Raw genomic sequence first — 27,529 nt, forward strand, 5'->3', positions numbered from 1 at the left:
TGTCAAATATTTATGAATATGTACACATGTATACACAAATACTACTTGCTGAGTCTATTGAGTGTGGTTCATATGTACTTATGTTTAGGGATGACGACTAGAGATTGGATGAACCTATCAGCAGTTGATACCTCTCTACATTTAAGGACATAATGAAGACTGCAAGAGCCAGAGGACTAGGACATTTGCAACCATATAGTGTCTTTTATATATGACAGGGAGCGGCATCCATGAAATCTTAACAATATGGTCACCTAAACAAGACCTGCTCAATGACAACTCCAGTGGACATGCCAATGTGGATGTGGATGGGAGAAATCTCTCAAAACCCCACCCCTAGATGAAGAGCTACAGGCCATTAGTGGCTGTGATCAAGGGAGAATGAGTCTTCTACGGGGACAAGCTCCTTGATAGGTTTAGACTATAATTTCAAATTTGAATTGCACTGGCTGTCATGACATCCTAACTCTTACTCAAAATAAAGTAAATTATATATATACACACACACACACATATATATATGCATACATATATCAATACATTTTTATTAAAATTATTTATATATATATGTGAAAAGTGCTTTTCTTTGTTTATTGAATTACCATTAAATCTTTTTTAGAGCCAAAAACATTTTTTACTGATGATGTCAGTTTTATTCTCTTAACTCTGAAAGAATGCACCTTCTTATAAAATTTACATGTAGTTGATTTGGTATAGTAGATTTCTAAAGCCTTTTTTCCCTTTAGGGTTTTTATGTAATGCACAGTCTATAAGGTAAGGGGGATTTTTGGTGTAATTGCCTTGGTGTTGTTGAGGAAAACATTGTTTTAAAATACCCTGGAGGAGAGCAGGCTGTTTATCCCTCTCTGCTTTTGACTGATTAGGCTAGTGCTAAAAGATCCTAGGCTTATATTAGAAAGATGCTAAATTCTCAAGTTGCCTAGAATAAGTGAAATTGCAAAGACTTCTCCAAGCAAGTATTTGGAAGGTATTACACTTAATCCTAGATTATAATTATGGACAGACAAAAAAAAATAATCAAAGGAGCTATAGCATTAAAGTATTAGTTTAGCAAAAACTTCATTCAAGACATATAACTATATATGTAAATATATTATTGAAAAAATTGAACCTCTTTTTATTCTAAGTAATAACATAACATATTAATATAAATTACATTATGCAAAGAAGATAGGTTTTTGACATCTGTTGGAAATGTTCATGCAGAGATGAAGGAGCTGATCAACCCTATAATATTTCTTTTCTACTGCAGGAGGTATCATGCATGCAGCATTTAGTCTGTGTGCTATAACAAGCTCTCTTTTGAACAAGATTTGCAGGGGCTGTTTCCAGGGACTAATAGCACTTGTCAAAATAAAGAGGCGAATTCTGCATATATGAAAGCATATATTATCCTTAGAACTGGTGAGTCTATATGCCAAATCAGTAGATTTAAGCCACTACTAAGGACTACAACATTCAGAAGACAATGAATGATAACCTCTCTTGTCCAATGACATTACTATGCTCAAGTGCATGTGAAGCTGACTATACTGACATTTTTTCTATTATGGAAAAATGCAGTCACTTTTCATGCTTCAATGAAGAAAAGTTTGAAACAAAGGAAAATTAATCTTACCGAATCCCTACTATATCCTACTCATTGCTGGCTCAAGGAACAAAATGAAAATTCATCAAAACACTGTCTTCTTTTACATTCAAGCAGAAAGAAGCAAATTCATGAAAAAGAAAGAAATTCAAGATAATGATTTTTTTCTAATCCACATAGATAAAACCAGGCCATGTAATCCGGACTTCCACTGGAAACTCAGGCAAAATGATAGAAGGTGGGACTTCCCAGGTGCATAAGGATATGTGTGAGCCATGCATGCACAGAAAGATGATGCAGGAAGAGACTTCCGAAGCACAAAGCCTACATATAGGCTTGATGTCAAAGTTGGTCTGCTTCTGGGAAAGGCTCAAAATATATTATGGCCAGGTGAGGTGGGTGGATCAGAGTCCAGTGAGTGTTTTGTGCCCACTGAGGATTGCTAAGTTTCATCCTAGAGGGAAATATTCTTACTGTTTTTTAATAGCTTCCATAAGGCAGGAGATTTAGCACTAAAGAGGATGGCTACCTAAGTATGCTATTTAAATATGTATCGCTCTAAGTATTAAAAACAGGTATGAGTTTAATTCTTGCATTTTGGTTTTGTGGAAAGAAGCCTTCCATCTGAATACCTGGGAGTTTTGGAGATGCTAAAAATTGGTTCCAGAATCACTATCCAATGAGCATCGGCATCTTTTCACATCTGGGGAGTCTGCTTCCAGGGTACCATTCTGGTGTTTCACTTCTTCAGACACATTTCTTCCAGTGGTTTTGTAGCCAGTATGGCAGACAAGATCACTTAAGTATAAGCTATCAATATCTGTCAATAGACCCCACATCTGTTAAAGCTCAAAGACTTAATAAACAAGATAGTTAAAGGTAATATTAAGACAAGTAATTATCTTTGTAATGTCTTTCAAATGGAGTGTCTGAGATGGGCCAATACTAATCTGTCTCCTGAACAGTAACTAAAGCTGGGAAGGAAAAATTCATCTTTGCTCTTTACCAGATTGAAAAGCACAAGAGCAGGCACACAGAAGAAATTCTACAGTGAGATGGAGGGAGAAAGGTCTGACTGAATTCTAGACCTTCAGTACTTGTCCTGGATTTGGTTAGAAAATGCCCTTCCTTTCTAACAAGCAACTATGGCAAATCCCCAACTTCCTTCTTGGATGGGGCTTAGGGAATTGGGTCCTTGGTAGTACCAAGTCTGAATATTTGACAGCATATGCCCTATATTCTAAAAAAAATAGTCTAGTTGTTAAAATACAAAACTTTGCTGTATAGATTAATTTATTATACTGAAATGAAATTGTATATGCAGTCTGTACTCTAAACTATCTTCTTTCTTTGAGCTAAAACATATTTTTTATGTCACTTGACAGACTGTTGAACTCAGTGACTTATGCTATCTTAGTTCTGTTGTTTCCTGATGCTTTAATGAAACATGGACAAAAACAACTTGCATGAAAAAAGTGACTCTTTTGGCTACAGTTTCGGGTTACAATCCATCATCCTAGGGAAGTCAAGGCAAGAACCTGGAGCAGCTAGTCATTCAAGAGGAGGGAGAGAAAGGGAGGGAGGGGAGGGATGGAGAGAGAGAGAGAGAGAGAGAGAGAGAGAGAGAGAGAGAGAGAGAGAGAGAGAGAGAGAGAGAGAGAGAGAGAGAACATGGATATGCTGCCTAGGAGCAGTACCACCTATAGCGAGTTGGTCTTCCTGTGACAGTTCCCTCACAGATAGATATGACCTGATCTAGACAAATCCTCACTGAGACTTTCTTCCCAGGTGATTCTATACCACATCAAGCTGGCAAACTGTGGTAGATGCCAGTGACAACGTGAAAGAAAGATGACGCATTGTTATTATTATGAAAGATACTGGGTGCAGTCTCTGTACAATGAGGTTAATAATCCTTAAAAAGCAAGTCAGTTTTGAGATATGCTATAAGAAATCTAAGTGGATAGTAAACTTAATTGGATTTAAAACTTAACTAGAAAACTTGAGACTCATTTTAATGATGTGATTAAAACACAGGGTATCCTGGGATATCTGAGCTAATTGGGACGCATGCTGCTTTTAAAGACTGTGTGAAACTTGTGTGCTGTATAGTTGCTGAACACAGGCTAGTCCTCATTCCTGCTTCTAAGTTTTCCTTGAAATGCTTACAATTCTGCCCATCTCTGTCCCCTTTATTGCCCTGAGAATGTACACCCCTTGCCCACACACAGTCTTCATTGACTAAAGTAGAAATTCTAGGTTTTTACTGAGAACAGAACTGGGCCCAGGAGTTTAGCAAACACATATTTTTCCTATTAAAGTGATGGTGACTTGTTTTAAAATTTAAACAAGGGCTCTGTTTTACATGGCTATCATTTAACTATTTTCTGGCATTTTAATAACTGTTATTTATGGAATTGCTTTCATACTACGACTTCTACATCTTTCCAGAAAGCTTAGGATTCTCTGAATCTGAAGCTCGTTTGACCCCGCTAACTCTATTTCTCACAGGGAGTTCAAAATGGCTCTCCCTTTATGTTTTCTGTGAGAGTTAAGGGGGGCTGTTGCTGTTACTGTTGGATTCTGTTTAGTGGCAGGAAGATATGTGTGGATTATTAAAGGCAGGGTTGACTTAGATGGCTCACCTTTGACCCTAAAACTGAGCAGCTCCCACAAGGAGAGCAGGTTTAGTGGGTAATATAGTGACTAGTGAATTCTTGGTGTAATTCTTTTGCTGTTATATCAGCATGTGACTCTGGGGCTTGTGCTCTTTCTCAATAAATTCTGTTCCAACGTAGCTGTTAATCATTATAAGGAATCTTAACATATGCATAATTGTGATTAAAAGTTTGAATCACAGCCAGCGTTTGAAGAAAGGAGTCTGAAAGTAGAGGGGCAGTGTTTGTGAATAGTGGGAATGGCATCTAATAGAAATGGAGTTATGTGATGGGATAAACACGTTGAAACAAGTTGAAAAGCATAGTCTCTGCCAGAAGAGAAAAATACACATTTAAACACGGGTGATAGAGAGCGAATAGTCTGATATGTGAAGAGGACAGGTCATTAGGTTTTTCAGGAAAAGGATCCTGGGAATTCTTCACTATTTTGAATGAGATATCTTTAAGATTAGAGTTCAATCATCTAGGTTGAATGAGAAAGAAATCAAGTCTCCAAGGGCTTTGGCTGAAATTTGGCAGTTCACTTGTATGGATTCTTGAGACAAGATGAACCTGAAAGTCCTTCAGATCCACAGGTTCATTAGGGGAGATTCCCAGAGGAGAGCCCCTTAAAACAAACAACTCCTGTAATAGCTCATTGCAATCTACAAAATATGCTGCTCACTTCTATTAAAAAAAAAAACAAAACAGAATTCAGATGTCACATGAGACTGACCTCCTAGGAAAAGTACTGGTAAAAGGACAGCAAATCTTTTATTATATTCACACTAATTCATATCTAATTTGTCAACGGATCTATGGCAAACAAGTTGGAATGAATGTTACCCATCTAGCATGCTGCCACAGAGGCTCAAAACTTGAACTTTCCTCTGCATAAATGCTTATATTTCCAGAGATAAAAAGAGTTTGAATTAATTTTTCCTTCATAAAATGTGTTAATGAGATTGAAGATCTCATGTAGAAAGGAAGTAAGAGAGAAATACAAAATAATATTTTGTGAATAAAGCAGCTGGTCCTTTATGGGAACCTTATATACAGATTAAAATCCTACGCTAAATTGAATTTAGACTAGGAATTAACAGAGCAGTCAGTGGATCAAACCCAGCTGAACACCTGTTTTTGTCAGTAAAGTTTTATTTGTGAAAGCCATGTTCATCTGTTTATGTACTGTTGAGAGGACTTTCCCACTATTCTGGCAGAATGTAATGATTGCTACAGAGAATATATGACCCATATGCCCAAGACAGTTATATTATCTATCTACTCACTGAATGAGTTTATCAATACATGCTTTGTACAGTTGAAGGCTGTAATACATACAGATTTTGTTAAAAACAAGCATTTAATAGATCACTATGAGTGGAAATCCACACATTCTTTAGGAATTTTTGAAATTAAGATGAACTTCAAAAGTAGGCTTACATGAACAAAAAGAGAGGAAAATTCTTTTCTAAGGGCTCGGGTACATAGAACAGGACTGGACAACTTGTGAACTGATTGCTATCCTTCATATCCTTAGGTGTGCTAGTGTGCGCAACCTCAGATCTGCTTTCTGACAAGTACACAGCCTTTTCCCTTCATCCCTGACCTATAAAGTTTGGCTATCTGATCTCTCACCAGCAGTGAAGGCCTCCCAGAATGAAGGTTTCAAGCCGATTAGCCCAATTTGTTATACTTGAGGATTTGGTTGCAAGAATTCACAGAAAACTAGGACCTTATAAAAAAAATAGCAGCTTACTGCACATGAAATTCCATGACAAAATACCCATCAGTGATGTACACCAAAGACATAAAATGCATAGCTTGAGGGAGCATTACCAGCTGCCGTCGTGAGAGCATGGGATCTGAGGTAGCCATCAAGGAATGGGTGAAATGCTGATAATCGGAGAAGGGTGGACTGTGCACCCCTGTGAAATCTGTGGAAATTTTCCTTTTCTCAGAGCTTAGCTGAACAACAGCTGCCCAACTTCCTCCAGAAACCAGCCTTTGTCCACAGGGATGGAAGACATAGTCCAGGCTTTATGCTCTTGGATTAAGCAGCTTCAGACCTTGATGATATGGTGCCCATGCAACACAGTTCTCACCATTGTTCATTCAGGAATTCTTATTTGTCATATCTGATTTCTTTCCAGCATTATTACAATGTAAAGCCACAGGAAATATTTTAAAATTTACACATTGACAAAGAAGGGTATGGTATTCATAAATCCACTGAAATGGAAATCACATGGTGTGAATTAAGGCAGAAACATTAATAAACTTCCTTTCAATAAACTAGGGAAATTGAGGTGTGAGAACAATTTCCCAGAACAACAATTAGTAACAGCACAGCCGCTAAACTCCAGTCTATTAACTCTAAGCACATAGATACATAGTTAATATGCACAATTAAAATGTTATTTTAAAGCAGGCGTGGTAGTGCACACTTGGAATCCCAGCACTTGGGAGGTGGAGGCAAGAGTATCACTCACATATGTCTTCAAAGCCTGGTCTATACAGTGAGTTCCCAGCTGGCCAAGGACTACATAGTGAGGCCTTGTCTCAAAATGATTTTTAAATTATTTTTAAAGTTACCTGAAAGTGATTTTACTGAAATATACTTCAAATGTCTTTGTGGTTGGTAAATGGTCAATGCTTTGAGTTCTGAAAGATGGAAGTGACCACCACTCTTGCTTTGGCATAGAAAGTCCTGTATTCCACTGCTGTACTCTGTCACCCTTTCAACTATTGCAGTTTGGTTGACAAATTGTCTGGTCATCATACCAAAGGTCATGCTCTGTTGTCTCCCTACAACTCCTGAATTTCCCTGTCCTTGATCACTTGAATGGGTTAATGCCAATGCAGTCAGTGCTCACAAGAGAACATTGCCTAGCAAGAAGGCTGATGTCTCTGTCTTATCAGTTAGTAGCTCTTTTGAATATCCTTCTTACTGGTTTGGCTTTTTTCCAGAGTCACCAATTCTCCAGGAGGTCTATCATGGTTCTCTTGCAGTCCGTGGCTTTGACCATGCCTGCTGCCTATCTGGAATCACCCTGTGCCTTCTTTGGCTCTGGAAGTGCTGGCTTAGCCTTCTGTCGACATCTCTCTCTAGTCTTGCCCTCACTTGGCAACGTCTTCCCCATAGGGGCCCTCTTTGTGCTTCCTGAGAGCACCCCCTTCCTTCATATTCCTGTTCTGCTTACAATGTTCCTTCTACCTTTTTTTATTGGCATAAGATTGTCCTGTGGGCACCAGCTCTATTCCCACTTGATAGGCAAGCTTTTCCTGGTTGGCTACACTAGGAAAATTCTAAAGATGTCTATCAAGACCTTGGCCTCCGGATCTCACAGCCTCGTTATTCAGTGGACCCAGCACAAGTACTTTCATGAAGAGTGAAGTTTCGCACATGTAGTTAAGGTCCCACCTAATCCCAATGTCTTAACCTAATCAGGAAAAACCTAAACGGGGTTGGGCTCTTCTGCAAGAAAAAGAAGGCGCCTTTGGAGAGATACTCAGTGCAAAGGGAGATTCTCTGATGCTGTCTTGGAAGCTGGAGAATGCAGTGCAGCAGGGATTGTGGATAGCTTTGAGGAGTCGATAACTGTCTGCAGAAACAGCCTATGTGCTAGTCTCCCTGTGTTGCTGAAGTAAAACACTGTGTGCTGGTGGCTTGGACAGAAGACACCAGATTTCTCACAGCTCCGGAAAGGGGCACATTCTGGATGATGATTTTTCATGAGGGGTCTCCTCCTTGTTTGAAGATGGCTGTCTTCTCACTGTGCCATTTCTTCTTTGCTCCCACGGGGAGACTCTCTCTTCCTCTCCTTATATGATCACCAGCCATATGACAGTAGAATCTCTTCCTTGTTATCTCATTAAACTGTTATTATCTCCAAAGGGCCTCTCCTCCACATTGGAGCTTACAGTCTCAGCATATGAATTTGAGAAACTAAATTAAATAAAATTCAAAGCCGTAACATCCATCAAGGACACAGTTTCAGGTTTATTGCAAGGAATGGATTATTTTTTCCCAACAACCAGAATTTTGAAATGAACTTCCCACCCCCATTGCCTCTACACTAGAAGTGTTAATTTAGAAACCTAGTTTAGATTCTGAGTTCCTGGGGGAAGAATTCAGTCCTACTCTTGCCTATCTGACCTATAGGAGCTTGAGAGAATAACAGGATGCTGTTGAAGCTGCTAAAATTGATACTAAACATGCGAAAACTTTTCTACTCAGGGTCTAGCTTGCATTCCTCTCTGAGTCATGACAAAATCATATACCATTCTTTTGTGAAACTCTCATTCAGTTTGTAATTGCCTGTTATTTGAGGGACTGGATAGTGTTGGCCAAAAATTCATAGCTACTGGGATGTCAGAATGTGTTCCTGTGTAGAATTAGAGCCTTTGTAAACACAATTTTAATATGAACTCATCCTGGTTTTAGAATAAGACTTAATGCAGAATCCATCTCTGGTGCATGAGCAGGCTTTTTGGAGCCCACTTCTATGATGGGACACTTCGCATACCCTTGAGGCAGGGGGAAGGGCTTGGACCTGCCTCTACTAAATGTACCTCCCCATGGTAGGCCTTACTTTCTTATAGTAGGGAATCGGAGTGGAGTGGGAGGGGGAGGCTGGAGCAGTGGGAGAAGGGAAGAGGGCGATCTTTGGAATGTAAAATGAATACTTTTTTAAAAGAAAAAAAGACTTAATGCAGTAACTGGCATCCTCATAACAAGAGGAAGCACACAGAAGTGAAGAAAAGAATGTGCTTTGAGGAAGGAGATGGCTCTAGGGAGCGTTCTTTTGGAGAAAGTTCAGAGGGATATATCTTTGGTGGAATCTTGGTTTTAGATGTCTGCTCTCCAGAATTATGACAGAATGGCTTTCTGTTATTTTAAAACAACAGTTTGTGATGTTTTTATTATAACCTCCCTAGGAAGTATGATACTGGCTTTTTGTTGTCTTTCTGTCAGTTTATGGATTCTTTCTGTCAAATCACAAGATCCAGGGATGTGTCTATTTTAGCTTATCATGATGTCTCCAAGGTTATTAAATGTGTGGCATAAAGTCAATAGAAATTAATCTTTTTTTCTTTTTGGTTTTTGGAGATGGAGTTTCTCTGTATAACCTAGACTGTCCTGGGACTTGCTCTGTAGACCAGGCTGGCCTCAAACTTACAGATCCACTAGGCATGCACCACCACCTTATGATCCCCAAGACTTAGGATAGAACCAAACACAACTGGAGGGAAAAAATGTCAGTGTAATGATGCCTAACAATATTCAGCTATACTCATAGATTGGTGCCTGGCCCAATTGTCATCAGAGAGGTTTCATCCAGCAACTGATGGAAACAGACACAAACCGCAGCCAAACATTAGGAGGAGCTCTTGAATCCTGCAGAAGATGGGGAGAAAAGATTGAATGAGCCAAAGGGATAAAGGACACCACAAGAAAACTCACAGAATCAGCTAACCTGGGCTCACAGGAGCTCACAAGACTGAACTAACAACCAGGGAGCTTGCATGGGGTTTACCTAGGCACTTTGCATATGTGTTACAGTTGTGTAGCTTGGTCATCTTGTGATATTCCTAACAGAGGGGAAAGTGGCTGGCTGGCTCTTACTTTTTTTCTGGCTTTTGGGGCCCTACTGCTCATCCTGGATCACCTTGCCCAGCCTTAATACATGAGGAGGTACTTAGTCTTTCTGCAACTTGATATAACAATGTTTTGTTGATATTCATGAGAGACCTGCCCATTCCTAAATAGAAACAGAGGAGGAGTGGACTGAGGGGTGGAAACAGAGATAGAGGGTTGGGGGGAGGGATTGGGAGGAGAGGAGGGAGGGAAAACTGTGGCCAGGTTGTAAAATATATGAATGAATGAATGAATGAATGAATGAATGAATGAATGAATGAATCATTGCTAATGAAAGTATGTTTTGATGAATGGAAAAGTGAGTGAGAGCTATGCTTTTGGCTTATTTAGGAATGGGTATTTAAGGAGAATTTGACATTGGTTTAGTTTAAGGCCAGTCCACAGACCGTGTATTCAGAGAACTTAAACTTCTCATAGTCCTGTATCTCCCACAGAAATAGCAATGTTCATTTGTTTCCACTCAAGGTCAGGAACAGGTCTTAATAGAAACATGACTTTGGTCAGGGACATCTAAGGCAATGTGATTTACTGTGAGAACCTATAATATTAGCTCAGGTGTGATTAGACTTCCAAGCTCCATTCACAAGGAATGTGCAGAAAGGAAATTCATCTGTATGTACTGAATAAACCATGGAGTAGAGGGAGGAGCTTAGACACAGGAAGGACCAAACCAAGGCAAAATCAGGACATCTTGGAGATAAGAATCACTCTCTGTTGGTTATCCCTTTGGAGGCCAGCTGTTGGGTAACCCAACTGCAATTACCTTTCCTATCTCAGAGATGAAAACATTTTCCAGGACAATGAGCTGATTGGCTAACTCATGTCACATGTTTATGTGTAGGGTTTTGTGATTGACATGTCTCGTGACTTATAAGAAAGTCCATAGATAAAGCTAGTGCTGGTAGAGAAAGTTGAGAAAGGACATCCCACAGCCAACCAGGCTAGCTTTCTTAAGCTCTTCCCATTGGTTGATACACCCATAAGTGACCTGACAAATATTTGTTCTTTGTTACTGCCTTGCCGCTTATTTTCTGGTGTATCAACATCTTTTACTCTGAGGCAAATCTCTGCATCTGGGTGAAGTAAGTGGAGCTTCACATAATGAAGAGGGGACTCACAGAAGCCAAACCCAAACTAGAGAGTTTTTAAGTTACTACGACGTATCAGAAGAAAACTCATATGTTTCTTTTAGAGCTTGGTGAGAACGTGGGCAATGAAGGCATAACTCTTGAAATTCCTATTCTTTCTTTCTTTCTTTCTTTCTTTCTTTCTTTCTTTCTTTCTTTCTTTCTTTCTTTCTTTCTTTCTTTCTGTCTTTCTTTCTTTCTTTCTTTCTTTCTTTCTCTCTCTCTCTCCCTTCCTTCCTTCCTTCCTTCCTTCCTTCCTTCCTTCCTTCCTTCCTTTCTTTCTTTCTTTCTTTCTTTCTTTCTTTCTTTTTTGTTTTTCGAGACAGGGTTTCTCTGTGTAGCTTTGCGCCTTCCCTGGAACTCACTCTGTAGTCCAGGCTGACCTTGAACTCACAGAGATCTGCCTACCTCTGCCTCCCGAGTGCTGGGATTAAGGCGTGTGCTACCACTGCCCTGCCTATATCTTGTACAGAGGAAAAAGCCTGTTGGGAAATGAAAAAAAAAATGTACATGAGAGTACCAAAGCTAATGGTGAGGGAGGTGAGACTGAGCCATAATGATGGCAATGGTGAACTTATTTAACTCCCAATCTGGTCTTTTTAGTTAAATCAGTCCCCCTTTATCTATTGACTCCTCCCCTCCCTCTCTTCTTTTCCTCCTCTTCCTTTCAGGTTTCCTTCCTCTTTTTGGTTAGAACAAAATCTGAATTGTAGTTTTCCTTTTTTTGGAGTGTAAACAATACTGATTCGCTAAATAAAGGGAGAGAGTAGTCCACAGTTAAACATGGAGATGAATGGCATTCTTTGCTGCAGCACACAGACTGCCTTTGCCTAGAGGGGTTTTTCACTCTCTCCTCGCCCCTGCTGCCTGTGTTTAATCCCGAGTAGTCTCTACCATGTGTCTTTGACCCACCTCCTTGCTCTGTCTGTGTCTGCTTTTGAGAGTCACGCTCACTCTCGGGAAGGTTGCAAACGTTTCTCACCGTGGCGCTGAAAAAGTGGGAACCTTGGAGAGAGAGGTGACATCTGTCAGCACAGCATCTTTGTGAGATTGGCTTGCAAGCTGGTGAGACCCTTCCAATTGTTTCTCTGAGGGCACAGAGCTTTGTGAAGGTCTGTCTTATTTACCTTGTAAAGCACTCAAAGCATGGAGGCACAGATGCTTGCCCTGTGTGCAGACATCACCTGTCTGGAGCAGTCTATGTTATAAGCTGGGCTTTTGTGAGGCCCCAGGCATCAGCTGTCATTTTAAGCACCTCTTGCCCCTTGCTTTGGAAAACGTGATTTTTAAGCTAAAATCCAGCCATGGCCAAGCTAAGAATAAGGATCCTGAGAGACTGAGTTTCTCAGTGTTTCCTTGTTTATCCTGTGTTAGTTCTTGGTTGACATTTCTTACTTTGCTCTGACCTAATAGCTGGGTATCTCAGAGAAACTGCTGATCAAATGGAGTGGAGTTATTTGAGAATAATGCAGAGACATGCCTATATGGACCTTCGTATATAGATTAAACACAAGGCTAAGTCCAAATCCCTGCCTGTGAACGTAGGAGTTTTATGTGTCTGCCCAAGTGGGAACCAGTGCTGCAAGGTGTCTGTGGTTTTATTACAACACTATCCCTTCTTTGCCTTGATAGAACTGTTTAGTTTGTCAACCCAAAGATAGCATCTGCCTTCTAGTTTACAGGAAAACTACATTTCTAAAATTGCTAAATCTCTCATGAAGAAATGTCATGATTACAAACCGGAGGCTCTTGATATCCATTTATTTACAAACTCTCTTTTGCAAAAGGTGTTCTGATAATATTTCCAGGGAGCCATGAAAACATGCAGGATGGTTTAGAAGATATTTTGGAGGACTCTGGAGGCAATGACAGCAAAATAGTTTTGAGAAAAGCAACAGAACTTAAGCAGGTGAAAAAAATATATCAGGATCATTATAGGAAAGAAAAGTAAGAAAACTAAGCCCATGGAAAGAGACACCTCAATAATAAGAAACAAAGAATTCAGACATAATGAATCTCTCTCTCTCTCTCTCTCTCTCTCTCTCTCTCTCTCTCTCTCTCTGTCTCTGTCTCTCTCTGTCTCTCTGTCTCTGTCTCTGTCTGTCTCTGTCTGTCTCTGTCTCTGTCTCTCTCTCTCTCTCTGTGTGTGTGTGTGTGTGTGTGTGTGTGTGTGTTTGTGTGTGTGTGTGTGTTGGACTGAAGGCAGAGCTGTAGTAGCACAGGACCAAATCACTGTGCTCCAGAAAACAGGCTAAAGAACTTAAAGAACTGGAGTTTCCTTTTGTGAATGATACAAACAAAGTCTTAAATTATAACAGTAGAAAACTGCAAGAGGGGGAAAGACTAAAAGGTGAAAAGTGATTACTCACAGTAATAAAACACATGTAAAATCCAAGAAAGTTAATTGTCAGAATAAATGTGAGTGGATTAATCTTGAATATTAAAAAGAAAAGGATCTCAGTAGAATTTGATAGTATTTGAAGGTATTAATTACAATGCACAGTGGAATAGTATCTGGCCACTAAAAAGAATGAAATCCTATCACCTGCAAGAATGTCCATAGATGGAATTGAGATAATTGTATCCATAGATGGAATTGAGATAATTGTACGAATTGGTTATTTTCCTCATTGTTGTTAACAAATACTTGACAAAAAGCTACTAAAGGGAGGAAGAATTTATTTTAGCTTGCTGTTGGAGAGTACAGTCCACCATGACAGGGATGATGTCACTACAGAAGCATGGCTCTGTGTTCATATATTTTGACAAATCATGAAACTGGAATACTATCATTTTTCTGGCTTTCTCCCTTCCCCCTTCCTATGAGATAGTGCCACCCTTTCCTGCTTCAGTTCATTCTCTCTGGAAATGTCCTCATGGATATGTCCAAATGGGTGCCTCACTGATTCCCTTAGGATTTCTCAACCCATTTGATTTGATGATTCACCAACACACTATGTTAGATTAAGTAGCCAAGTGCAGAAAGACAAGTGTCATGTGATCTCACTCATCTGCAGAATATTAAAAATAAGCGAGGAACTTGTAGAAATTGAGTGTCAAGTGGGAAGACAAAATGGGGACAGGTTGATCTTACTTACAATTTGATAAGAACGAGCAGTTCTAGTGCACAGCAGGGTGAGTGTGGGTAATGACAATGTACTGTGTATTTTAAAAAGCCGGTAGAGAAGATTGTGAATGTGCTCACTCTATAGAAAAAAATGAGAAGATAAATGTATTTCTCTTGACTTCAACATTATACTCTGTATTTATGTATTAAAACACCAAACAGGAGCCAGGCAGTGGTGGCCCACGCCTTTAATCCCAGCACTTGGGAGGCAGAGCCAAGTGGATCTCTGTGAGTCTGAGGCCAGCCTGGTCTACAGAGTGAGATACAGGACAGGCTCCAAAACTACAGAGAGACACCCTGTCCCAAAAAACCAAACCAAACCAAACAAACCAACAAACAAAAAACACCAAACAGAAACCCTGTAGACATGCACAATTTTTGTTTATTAGTTTAAAATAAGTTAAATAGAAAATTATGCAGAAGAAAGAAAACTGTAGAAACAAGTTTCTGTTTTGTAGTGGGTAGAAGTTAATACAGTTACTGCAGAGACTCACAACTGGTCCAAGTAGAGAAAACGTATGTGGAGTGTTTGGTCTTCAGTACTGACACCTTTACCACTCGCTTTCCCCGAAGGCTCCGGGAATATGGTGGAAGACAAGACAGAGAGCTTGTAAGAGATGGAGGTTGGGGAGGATGGCTGTGGAACAATGTGTTCTGGACATGGTAGAGCTGATGCATTCGTGAACGTATGTGGTTATCTGAAAAAGACCTACATACCATTTGGCCCATCATCATTTCATATTTGAAGGTGGAGTATAGACAGTGAAGGTCAGATGGGGAAAGAAATGTCACTTTCTTCAGTGGTATAACCAGTGAAGAGTTTCCCATGCTCCAGGAAATAACAACCCACCTGTGCCTATCAGGTAACATTATTTAAATTCAGCGACACACACACACACACACACACACACACACACACACACACACACACAGCATAAAAGTAGGAAGAAAACTAAACTTGTTGGGAAGAATAAGAAAAAGGAGGAGTATGTGGTAGAATGATGGGGATGAAGTACTAAAATTTATTATAACTATGAAACTCTCAAAAGATAAAACATGAATTTTTTTTGATTTTGCAGGCATATGTCATATGTGTGTGCATGTCAGAGGTACCCACATACAATGGAGTGACATACATAGAGTGAGCTTGATTTTCTTCTACATTTTTAATTAAATTATTTAACCCCAATTTTGTGTGGTAAGCATATATTGTTTGGTATTTGAAATTATGAATTTTCTTTTTTTTGAAACATGCCTTAACACAGAACTTGTTTATGGAAGGAACTAAAGATCTCAATTTCTCACCCTTTCTGCTTTTACCTTCCCTCTCTCCCTCCCTCTCCCTTCCATTCTTCTATTACCCTTTTATGACAGTTTGCTACACTGGGTAAAATCCAAGAATTCTTGCACAAACAGGAGTTGTCATGAAGAAACTTTTATGGACAAAGATTATTATTTTTCAAAACTCATTAAGGCACTCCTTGGAGGGGAAAGTTGAACATGCCAGTCAGGTCAATTCTACACAAATCCTTCTCACATTCATTTCTGCTTTTCAAATATGTGGATTATATGGGCAGTCAATCTGTTCTGCAATGTCTCACAGCCATATATTCTCCCAGACTTACCTTCAGAGTAATTTTCCATACACTGGCAGAATCTGATCACATTTATATTAATTTAAACAGAACTTGCATAGATGGTGTTATTATTATTTTAATCCCAGCTGCACATTTGAGTTCCTTGCCCTCTTAGGAAACTGGAATGGAAACTTAAGTTCCATTAACAGCACTTACTTTTTTAGTTCGCTATAGCAGATGGAGGAAAAACTCCTAATTTCTAAAAGTTGCATAAATATTGTACAGTGAAAGTATTTTTCTATCCATTCTTCGACATTACATATTTAAGGGTTTTGTTTTTGTTGTTAGTTCTTCTTTCTGCTAAAGAGCAAGGGAGCCTTAGACTGGAAGAGATATTGAGAGATGCTGCAGTCCTTGGGCTGACTCAAGGAAAACACCATCTTACCGTGTAGTTGGTTTCTCTTTTGTAAATGGAGAAGTTTATTTGCGTAAATTCTCTCCGGTTGTACTGGAAGGATTAAATAGCCAATGTCTGGAAGCAACATGAGCAATTCTGAAAATGAGGCTATCTGAATAAGTGATTTTCTTTCTCAGAAGGATTTATTGCTTCAGCATTGGCATTTGCGTGTGTTGTGTGTACACAGCCAGCAGTGACGCTCTTGTCTCGAGGCAGGAATTTGTTGACTTAACAAACACATATGCAGTGCTTATCATGTGCCAAGCTCTGGCCTCAACTCTTGACAGACTTTAACTCATCTAATCCTTGCACTAACCCTATTGGGAGAGATGCCCTTACTATTTTCATTTTATAGGGACCCAAGGAATGGCTAAGTAATTCACCCCAAATCTTACAATCACTAAATAAAAGAATCAAGATTTAAAAGCAGGCTCTCTGTGTCTAGGCCCTGTGATGACTTACATGAGTCTCTGGCTCCTGAGTGAGAGTCACCCCCATTTTGTATTTCTGTGTCTGGTTTGCTTTAAGTCCAGCCTTACTCAGAATGCTTATTTCTCAATGGCTAGCCAATGTTTATCCTACTGAAGAAGTGGATATCAATGAATCATTGATAGGTGATTCTTACCCTCCAATCCCTTCAGTGAACTACAATAAGCCCCCATACTGAATTTTCTTGAACATATTAGGTACAGGTTGAGAACTACCAGGGACAGACCAGAGAGGCCCTCTTCTACATCCAAAGGATTGTCATCTCAGCACACAGTTGTATCCACTGCAGAAAAACTTCTAAAGAAACAGATGTTGTCTTAAGAATTTGAAAACTATGATGTTAGTAGATTCCCAATAGTGCCAAGAGACAAAATTCATGTGATCTGCCCCATGCTCTTATCTCAGGGTTTGAACTTCAGGGATATGAGCTTAGTTGTATATGTTGCTCATGATTGATCTAAGTTATTGCAATAAAGCTGAAGTTCTAGATAAGAGGAATCAATATAAAAATGACACTGCCTTACCTATCACAAATGTTTGGATGGTCATGTTTTATTTATTTATTTTTCTGACATCAAGTAAAACAAATGGTAAGCAAGTAACATTTTTAATCCAACAAGAGGAAAATCTCAAAGTGTCTGTCACTATCAAGCCATTTCATTTCCATTGAAATACATGGGTAAAAATATATGGGTAAAATATTGCCAACCTCAAAATTGTCTGAAAAATTCAGAATAAAGCAATGTCCTCGAGACAACTGCTGTCTATAAGGGCCATAAGAAAGCATGCAGACATCATCTCTCTAAACCAGAACTGACCTGGGGGTGAGGAGTGAAATACGGGAGATAGTCTCCAAATTTTGGTGACTCTTTGCAAGGGAAATTATTCTTTAAGAAACTCTTTCATAACATCTTAACATTCTGCACTCAATAATTAATTTTAAAATCCATTTAAGGAATAAGTATTATTATCTTGTAACCCAAAGGAAAATAGAGAAAGTGCCAAGTTTGCAAGGTAGTTGCCTAAATTTTGCAGCATAATTAAGGATGATAATGATGATATCAAAAACAAGGAACAGAAGCAAAGAAATAAGGAAGCATTCTAAAAATGTCTTCTTGGTAATGGGCTATTATTCCTATTCTCATTTTTAGACTTAGGCGATTATGAAATGTCTCTAGTTAAATTCATCTTTCCCTTCCTTAATTTTTGGTGGGACGTCTGGTTTGTACAAGTCACTTAAAAAGTCAAACCAAAGCTTCTGATGTAGAATGACAGGGTGGTGTGAACTCGGGCTGTGGTGGGGGCCTGGTTTGAGCATCAACTCTACAGATGAGATTTCATGTCTTCTCAACCCCTCTCTCTTGACCTTTTCTTGAAGTTCAACAGCACATTTATGTCATACATCCCAACCTGTGGGCAGGGGAGTGCTTCTGCTCCCAGTTTCTTGGATATCAACACTATCCTCTTGCTCCTTCATACGTTCCTTTTTTTTTCTTTTTTACTACTGGATCCCCTTTGAACAACTTGTATTACTGCTTCCCTGTTTAAACCATGTAGAAGATTCTGTTTTCCTCAATGGAATGTAAGCTTAATTTTCACAGACTCACAGAAAGTTAACATTCCTTAAATCACAACACGTGATGTAGAAACCATTCTACCAGCAAGTACTCAAAGAAGGGGTTTCTAGAAGTTAGTTAAAGACCGCATGATAGATTTTACCAAGCAGTGATTCATCAGTCTTATTTAGTAAACACATATTAATGATCTGAAGCAGAAACATGCCTTTTTTAAAAATAAAACCCCTAGTTAATAGAGAGCAAGACATTTGTATCCATTCTAAACAAGACAGTAAGGAAAATGAAAGATTTCAGAACTGCTGAAGGAGTTTGAAACAGGTAGGAAGTTGCCATGTGCTTGCAAACTTCTAAAGCTTATCTTGAAACATTACTGAAGAAAATAAACTCGAATTCCACAGCAGTTGCTGTGGTCTGCCTGCAGTATATTATGCTTCCACAAAGTCTTGACTTTTACCTTCTGGAAGGTAGATAGAAATCTCAATACATTATGAAATTTGTTGATGGTCAACTTGGAGAGAGAGGCGCAGTTGGCACCTCTGCCCACCTTTGTAGAGTTCTCATTTGAAGGTGATGACTGTAGTTATGATTGTAGAATAAAACTCAAAGGCTGGGGATGTCTTTTTGTATGCTGTGAATGTGTGCTGTTCTGATTTGGTTGACAAATAAAATGCTGATTGGCCAGTAGGCAGGCAGGAAGTATAGTGTAGGCAGGATAAACAGAGAGGAAAATTCTGGAAAGAGAAAGGCTGAGTCAGGAGTTGCTAGACAGACACAGAGGAAGTAAGATATGAAGGTACAACTGAGGAAATGTACCAAGCCACGTGACTAATCATAAATAAGAATTATGGGTTAGTTTAAATGTAAGAGCTAGTCAGTGGTAGGCCTGAGCTAATGGCTGAGCAGTTTTAATTAATATAAGCCTCTGTGTGTTTACTTGGGTCTAAGCAGCTGCAGAACTGGAGGGTGAGAGTGATTTGTCCTGAACATGGGCCAGGTGGGACATAAGAAAACTTCAGCTATACTCAAAGAGTGGAGGGCACTGCATCTCAAGCACTTACAGTAACCTCTTTAGGATGTAGCAATCATTTAGCAAATGTTAAATTTCACAACTGTGGGTGGTGTGATCAGTTTTCAAGTATACTGGACTCCAGTGGATAATATGCCTCTGACCATTTTCCTAAAGTCAAACTGATCACCACACACAGCTGCAAGCACTAAGATCAGTGGAAGCTTTATTTGGCCTCTTCCCTTTCTTTCCTCCCCTCTTTTCTGACCTTCCCTCCTCTCCCTTCCTTTTCCTTCTACCTTTCTTCTTTTTCTATTTCCATCCCCTTATTCTTCCCTTTCTCCTTACACTCTTCATTCTCTTCCCTTCTCCCTCTTTCTCCCTCTTCTTGTTCCCTCTCATCCCATCCCTCTATCCCTCTTTTCCTTCCTTCGTTCTTTTCCTCTTTCCTTTCCTATCCTCTCTTCCCACCACTCGTTCTTTTCTTCTTCCTTCTGCCTCTCCCTGTCTCCCTCCTTCCCTATCATTTCATCCATCTTACAACTCTTCCTCTCCTTCTTCCCTCCTTCCCTTACATTCACTTCCCTCCTCTCTTCCTTCTTCCTTCTCTCCTGTATTGCCACTTTCTTTTTCTCTTTTTGATTGCTATTCTTATTATTTTTACTGAAAATAGATTTTTTTCCATACAGTATATTCCGATTGTGGTTCCCCTCTCCCAGCTCCTCCCACTTTCCTAAGTCCTCCCAAATCCACACCTTTTTTTCTCTCTAATTAGAATACAAACAGGCATCTGAATCTCCACCTTTAAGTTTCTCGTTTCTCCCTGTCTATTTGCTTTCAATCTCTACCAGTTTCTGCCCATTCCCACAAGTCTCTGAGTGTGTTTCCTTCACTTACCATAGTTTGGTTAAAATGCACATTCCCTTACTTTCTGTTTTTGAATAATCCAAAACTTATATTTTTCCCATTTAAAACGTGGATAAAGTAAATATTTTACTTCTGTAAAAGCATCTTCTGAACAAATTATTTATATAGGTTATTACTTTAATTGGATGTTTTAATTTGTAGGGCAACAATAAACAATGCTTTTCTTCTTCTCTTCTTCCCTTCCATTGTGGTCAAACATTGATTGCTTCCAGGTACACAGACACACACAGACACACACACACACACATTTTTTGTAATAAAAATTTTTACTTGTAAACAGGAAATGTCTAAGAGAGGATTTTTTTTATGAAGCTACTTTGTAGAAACTCAGATATATATATATATATATATATCAAAATCAAGCAGCAGCTTAGCTTGGTTTCTATGATCAGTACGAAGGTCTCTGGGTACCATACTCCAGGCAAGCGCAACTGCTGAGTAGAGGCTCAGTAGAGGTGGACTTGGGTAATAGTCATGTCCAAACACATTGCAGAGGGAAAATGCTATCCTAAAGGATGAAGACAGTTACTTGTCTGGGATTTATGATGGTAGAATTCCTGTGTCTACTACGTTTGTATGACTGCAGTGATATCTTTCAATCTTCTAATTGATATTTTTGAGCAACTAAGGAAAGTTTAAACATGAATGGAGATGAACTGTCCAAGAAAACTTTGAATACATTTCAAATACTTGTGCTTGACAAGGATGAATGTCTTATGCATTTATGCATGTAATATTTATCAGTATCTCTAAAGTAATGTGGGAAAAATTTTTACTTGTAAACAGGAAATGTCTAAGAGAGGATATTTTTTAATGAAGCTACTTTGTAGAAACTCAGTATTATTTTTCCACTTTAATGTTTAATCATTCATGCGTAGCTTTTAACAACTTATGATCATTGCTATTACAATGTAAACAAAAGTTAAATCTGAATGGGAACGGAACTTTCTTTTTCTTTTCCCAGGAAGAAGCCTTCTATCTGGTACCCACTTTACTTAGGGATATTGTGCATGACTTCCTATGCAAATACGCAGATGGTTGTCTGGGAAACTATTAGGGCTGATGTTGTTGCTAGGGCATCATTATAGCACAGCTGAGTGTCTTCAGTTCCTTATGTTTTCATGAGAGTTGGTAATGAGATAGTGACTGAAGAAGGTGGTGGCAAAGCTGCTATCTTCAAGAACACCTGGCCCTGAATTTCACCATGTACCTGACATGCCAACCACGGCTCACAGCATGATTTCACTTACCAGTTTGCATCTGGAGATCATATTTTGCTTTAGAAGAGCCTTTTGTGTGTTTCATAGTAGTCTGCATTTGTGGACTGCTTAGTTGTTTATATAGCTCAACCAACACAGAACTCCTTTAGATTTCACAAGGACTTCGGGATATTGCAGAAGGGGGAAGCTAAAGACTGGAGCTTATAGTCTTTTCCAGGTTTCACAGAGAAGAGGCTACTTGGTTTCCTAGTGAGGTCTTATTAAAACTCAGGACTTCTGATTTATTTTCTTTGCAAGAAGTCATGAGCCAATGCAAAACACCTTATTTAAGGCACCTTTGTTTACTATGACTACAATATCTGTCCGAAACAACTTAAGGGAAGAGAGTTGTATTGTAGTTTGTGGTTTTTGAGTGGTCAGTCTGTCATAGTGGGGAAGGCATGGTTGAGTATCTCAGTTCATGGTAGAGGGAACATTTGGTGCCGTCATTTAAAATGCAATGAACCAGGGAGCAGAGGAAGTGAAACAGGAACCAGGGGCCAGGTGCTACCTTCACAGACTGGTCCTTGGTGACCTACTTTCACCAACTAGGACCCATTTCCCACTGGGTCCTCAGCTTACAAGAGTAGTGGCCCTAGTAGGGACACAAATATCCAAATCATAAACTGATGGAGTCATCTGAGGTTCAAACCATAAAACATCAACAAATCTTGTAGAATTGTGCAAAGAAATGAGACTATGAAGAGAAGTTGTGATATATACTTCCCACATGATAGTATGTGGCTAAATATAAAGCAGAGTAGTGTGTCCTTTTCTGCATTAAGTCATTACAGTTCCATGAAACACATCTAAATGACACCAGCAGGGAAGGCACTGAGTTGGCTTATAACTGGGCCACACACCTGTTCTTCTAAATATAAGTAACTTTGCAACTTGAGCCACTGGCAGTCACTAAAAGTTAAGCAAGTGAAAGCAGGGGCTGGTGCCTGCTGCAGCCTGGCCCAGAGCTTCCAAGTATAGCAGGCCAAGGAGGCCTTGGGTATTTGGCACTGCATGATAGTGGTCACAGTGACCTCTCTCAGTGCAGATTTTGATTGCGATCCTTCTTATCCTTATTGTTATTTTTAAGTGTGCTTAGTTTGCTCCCCTGGTTCAGCGTGTACCCAGCTTGTCGAATGTTCCAGGTCCTCTGGGTTCATGGATGTGCAACTATCTTGAATTTCTGTGTTTGGAAAAAAGGTTTCCCTGAGGGAAATTGTTATGCCTCAGAACACTAAATCTATGTTTTGATTATCTCTGGGGAAAGCAGTATTATTCTAAACTCCAGAGTTCCTGGATATCAGCATGCAACTCTTTCTTGCTAACGTACATACTTCTATCTTTTTCTCAGAGGGAAATAGGCCATGGTGAAGCTCTTGAAAGCATTCCATAAGACCCTTAACGGATGACATGATGCTGATGGTGTCAATGCACATGATGTAGTGTATGGCTTGTCATAGCACATGTGGTAGCCCTGAGCCAGTCTGGGGGAACTGGTCGATCTGATTGGCAAAAGTTCTCCAAATAGTGCAGATAATGATCATGAATTCTTAATGTGTTATTTCTAGGTGCCAAAAATTGACAGGAGTATTTCTTAGTTCTCTTTGGAAATAGCTGTTAGTTCTTGATTTTTTTTTTATGCAATAGAAAAAGATTGGGATATTTAAGCTTTTCATTTCCCACCAAATTTACAAAGAAAATGACAACTTTATGGAATGGCACACAGCAAGATAGTTAAAATAGCCTTGAGAGCAACCTTATATGACTCTGCTCCATAGTAACCTAGCAATATGGTGAAACTTCACTAATAATGTCCCACAATGTGCAGAAATACCTTTGAATTTTGGTTACAAATCCTATTTAGGAACAATTAAATGTTAAATAATTGTGTACATATACACATGAAGTAAATGTATATGTATATGTGTGTATATAGATACTCTTCCAATTATATGCATGTGGTATAAAGCTCAGAGATTAATTTTGGGTGTCTTCCTCAATCACTTTTCTTCTCTTTATTTTTAAAACTTTATTTTACCTTTATTTTTTAAGTTTTGGGCCCTTTTTGATGTTGGGAGCTTTTTTTTCTTTTTCTTTTCTTATGGGTTTTGCTTGTTTATTATTTGGTTTAATTTGTTTTTTTTTTTTTTTTTTTTTTTTTTTTTTTTTTTTTTTTTTTTTTTTTTTTTGGTAAAGGTTTCAATGTAACCCTAGATGGCCTGAAATTCTTTATGTAGATCAGGCTGGCCTCAAACTCATAGAGAACAGCAATGTAGACCCTTGATGTTAGGTGAGATTGTATACTCTTTGTAGTGAAGATTTAATGTATTTTGAAGATCTTCTCTTGCCATTTTATTGGGTACTAGCGGATAAAAACACTTTATTACCAGGACAGACTTGATCATGTACTTAGAATCATCTATATTGTAGCTAGGATGTACAAGACTATGATCCAGAGGTCATTGGGCTGGAGGAGCAGCTTAGTAATAGGACACATAGCCTCACATGCACAAGACCCTGAATTCTATCTCTAGCAACACAAAAAGAAAGAAGAGGGGGCATGTCAGGTGAGCAGTAGCAAGTCACTCTGCAATGATGACAGCATGTCACTGAAGATACAGTTCACACGGGATTAGAGGGTTTTAATAAGTGGCATGAGCAGGTCACCTAGGTGATCCTGACTCCCTCAGTACCTCAGTTACCTCCATAACTCTCTTCAAGTTCACATCACACTACATTATGGGGCAACTCTCCTGGCTTATTTTGGTATATGTGTACAAACTATAAATGAAAGGTTTCATTATAGCTTCACTCAGGAGTCACCTTTTGAGTAATCAGAAAGTTAAAATCTTTCCAGTAATGAATCTGTGGCCATACCGAGTAGAATCAATAGTATCCAGAGCTGAGGCATAGTTTTAACAGTCCCCTTTCCTTTTTTTTTATGACGAAATATCCCAATCAAAGCAACTAGAAAGGAGATAGAGTTTGTTCTGCCTTATAGTTGAAGGATATAGTCCATCATGGTGGGGAAGTTTTGGAAGCAAGAGCTCAAGGCAGATTCTCAGTTTGCCTCCACAGTCAGGGAGCAGAAAAGTATGGATGGTGGTTTTCAGTTAGCTTTCTCTTTTGTATGCAGTCCAGGACCCAAATCCAGGAAATGGCAATACCCACTTTTAGGGTGAATCTTCCCATATCAATCTAGATCATCTCTCACATTCTGTGAGACAGAATATGTCTGAAAGCTTGTAAGTAATTCCAGATCTCATAAAACTAACAATTAATTTTATCTATCACAGTAGCCAAATGAGGGGACTATAGGTAAAAAAAGACTGGGAGGCAGAAAGGTCCAGATTAGAGGATATAGGTGATCAGGGAATGGATATCTAGTGTGAAGTTACATATATACCATCATAATGTCCACACCTCTGAACATACCGAGAAAACAGACATGGGTATTGGCAAGTTCATGGTAACCAATTAACTCTGGCTGGCACAGAGGGCACATGAACTAATAGTAGAGATGGAGACTATAGAAGTACTCTCATTCCCTAAAACTACAGGTTTATCTGCTAGTAGGAGACTGGATGCTATGTACCAGTATGATTATTTCCCTTGGCTACTTGGTGACAAGTTGTTGACTACATTGGGCCTCTTAGATTTGGAGAGCCAGTGGATAAGCCTAACAGGGCCAGCAGTTCATCTGCAATAATTTTGCCTTTCTCACCCATTGAGCTTCACTCAGGACTATTTGTGAAAAGTGTGGGAAAATGACATGGATGTTCACATAGCAAAACACTCAATCAGAGCACCCATATTCCAATGGTACAGGCATGGGCTTGTGACCATGGATCCATTGGTGACATGGCATACCACCCCAAGAGGCAGCCCAATCACGTACCAGAATCTCTCATTGAAGACAGATTCAAAAAGGTGGTCCTGCTTTGTAAGATGGAATGCTGTCTTTTAAGACTCTGTGTGCCCTTGATCAGAGACTGTGTCCTGCTATGCCTCTAGGAAGATGAAAACATTTACCTGTAAGCCAAGGAAGGAAACAGGGGCTTGTCCATTTGTCATTCCTCTCTATGACCCAGTGGGGTTTTGAATACTGTCTTAATTCGCTGCAAAGAGACCATACACATGACAACTCTTACAAAGGAAAAATTTCATTGGGGTGTCTCACATATAGTTTAGAGGTTCAGTCCATCATCATCATAGTGGGATGGGGTGGTATGCAGAAAGACGTGGTGTTGGGGTAGTAGCTGAGAGTCCTATATCTTTCAGGCCATAAGTGCTGTGAGATGTCTTTCTGTATGCTATGAATATGTGTTGCTCTAATTGGTTGGTAAATAAAGCTGCACTGGCCTATGGCAAGGCAGCGTAGAGGCAGGTGGATATCTAAGCAGATAGACAGGGAAAAAAGGAGAGGCAGAGACACCAGCCTGCTGCCCAAGGAACAACATACCAGCAGACTGATAAGCCACAGAACATGTGGCAAAACATAGACTAGTAGAAATGGGTTAATTTAAGTTATAAGAGCTAGCTAGCAAGAAGCCTGCCATATGCTATGCAATTGGTAATTAATATAAGCCTCTGAGTAATTATTTTATATGCGGCTGTGGGACTGTGGGCTGGGCAGGACTAGAGAAACTTTCCAACTACACATAGGAAGTTGACGGAGACACTGTATGATATCCTGAGCATAGGAACCCTCAAAGCCCTTTCCAACAATGACACACTCCTCCAACAAGGCCATATCCACTGCAACAAAGCCACACCTCCTAATAGTGTCACTTCTTATGTGGTTACAGGGCCCAGTTACATTCAAACGACCACCTAGTAGTTCCATTCTTCAAAGGCATTCATTCCTTTTTGTTAGGGCATACAATTGTTTTTCTTGAACTAACTCTATAGGTTCTCTCAGGGGACCTTTGCCTCTGTGTACCCAAAGACCAGGAGGTGAGAAGAGGTGCTTCTTTCATGGCTCTCATCAGGAGGCAGAAATGAAGCTTTTTTAAAACAATGTAGAAGGAAAAATGTGTCTGCCACCCAACTAATTCACTTGGGTGCACCTTGGTGCCCTTTAACTCTTTTTTTCTTTTTAGATTAAAACCATAAACAGGTGTGTTCAGCACTCCCAGAGTCAGAATGATGAGATGACCTCAGGAAGTAAAGGTTTATGTCTCACCACCAGGTACACCATTAAGGTATTCTAAGAAAAAAGCAGAGGGTGAGGGAGACTTTTATATTGGTAAAAAGGGGTCAAAGAATGAGAGCTGGGTGTTTTGATACATACCCAAGACCCAGAGTAGAGATGGGGGGTGCAGGTTAGCCCACCAATCTCTTCCTTCTAAGTTCATCATAAGGGAGATACTAGGCCAACTAAATGAACAGTTCTCTGGACTTATGAAGCGAGTATCTATGACAAGTTCGAGGTTGGAAGCCACTAAATTATATTACTAATGTTATACTTTGAGAGAATGGATGGGTGCAGTGGAGTGGCAGAACTCTCTAGCTATTACCCTTGGACATCCTTCCCCAGTATTCAGATGGTGAATATTCTCTGTTCTTATTGTTCCTGGCCAGGTATACTTGAGCTTTTCTGCCTCACAGGAAGTTCCTTTGCCTTCTTTGCTCTGGATCTCATCTTTAGTCTGGCAAGCACTTTATCTGGGCTGTTCTGCAATCTGAGTCTCCTATTCTTTTCCCTTACTGTTCTTAAAGTGTCAGGCTAGCAATGAAGATGGGAAAAGCCCCTGCCCTTAGTGCTTCCTGCCTACCCATTACCCTACAGAGACTTTTTCCCATCTTGGCACCCTCTTGCTGAGACCAGATGTGACACTAGATCAAACCTGGTCTTTAAAAGTATGTTGTTTCTTCTGCTACCTCTTTTTCAGGTCTCCTAGTAATTTTTTTTTTCTTGGTGGCATGGACAGCTGCAAGCAGGAAGGGCCTCAGGCATGCAACCTGAGCACTGACATTGAGCCTACACTATTAACAGCTCAGTCCTTGGTGTTCTGTCTTTATGTTACTTTGCTAGGGGGCCACAAAGAGCATT

Source organism: Peromyscus maniculatus, chromosome 13 (genome assembly GCF_049852395.1).
Source record: "Peromyscus maniculatus bairdii isolate BWxNUB_F1_BW_parent chromosome 13, HU_Pman_BW_mat_3.1, whole genome shotgun sequence".
Taxonomy (NCBI): domain Eukaryota; kingdom Metazoa; phylum Chordata; class Mammalia; order Rodentia; family Cricetidae; genus Peromyscus; species Peromyscus maniculatus.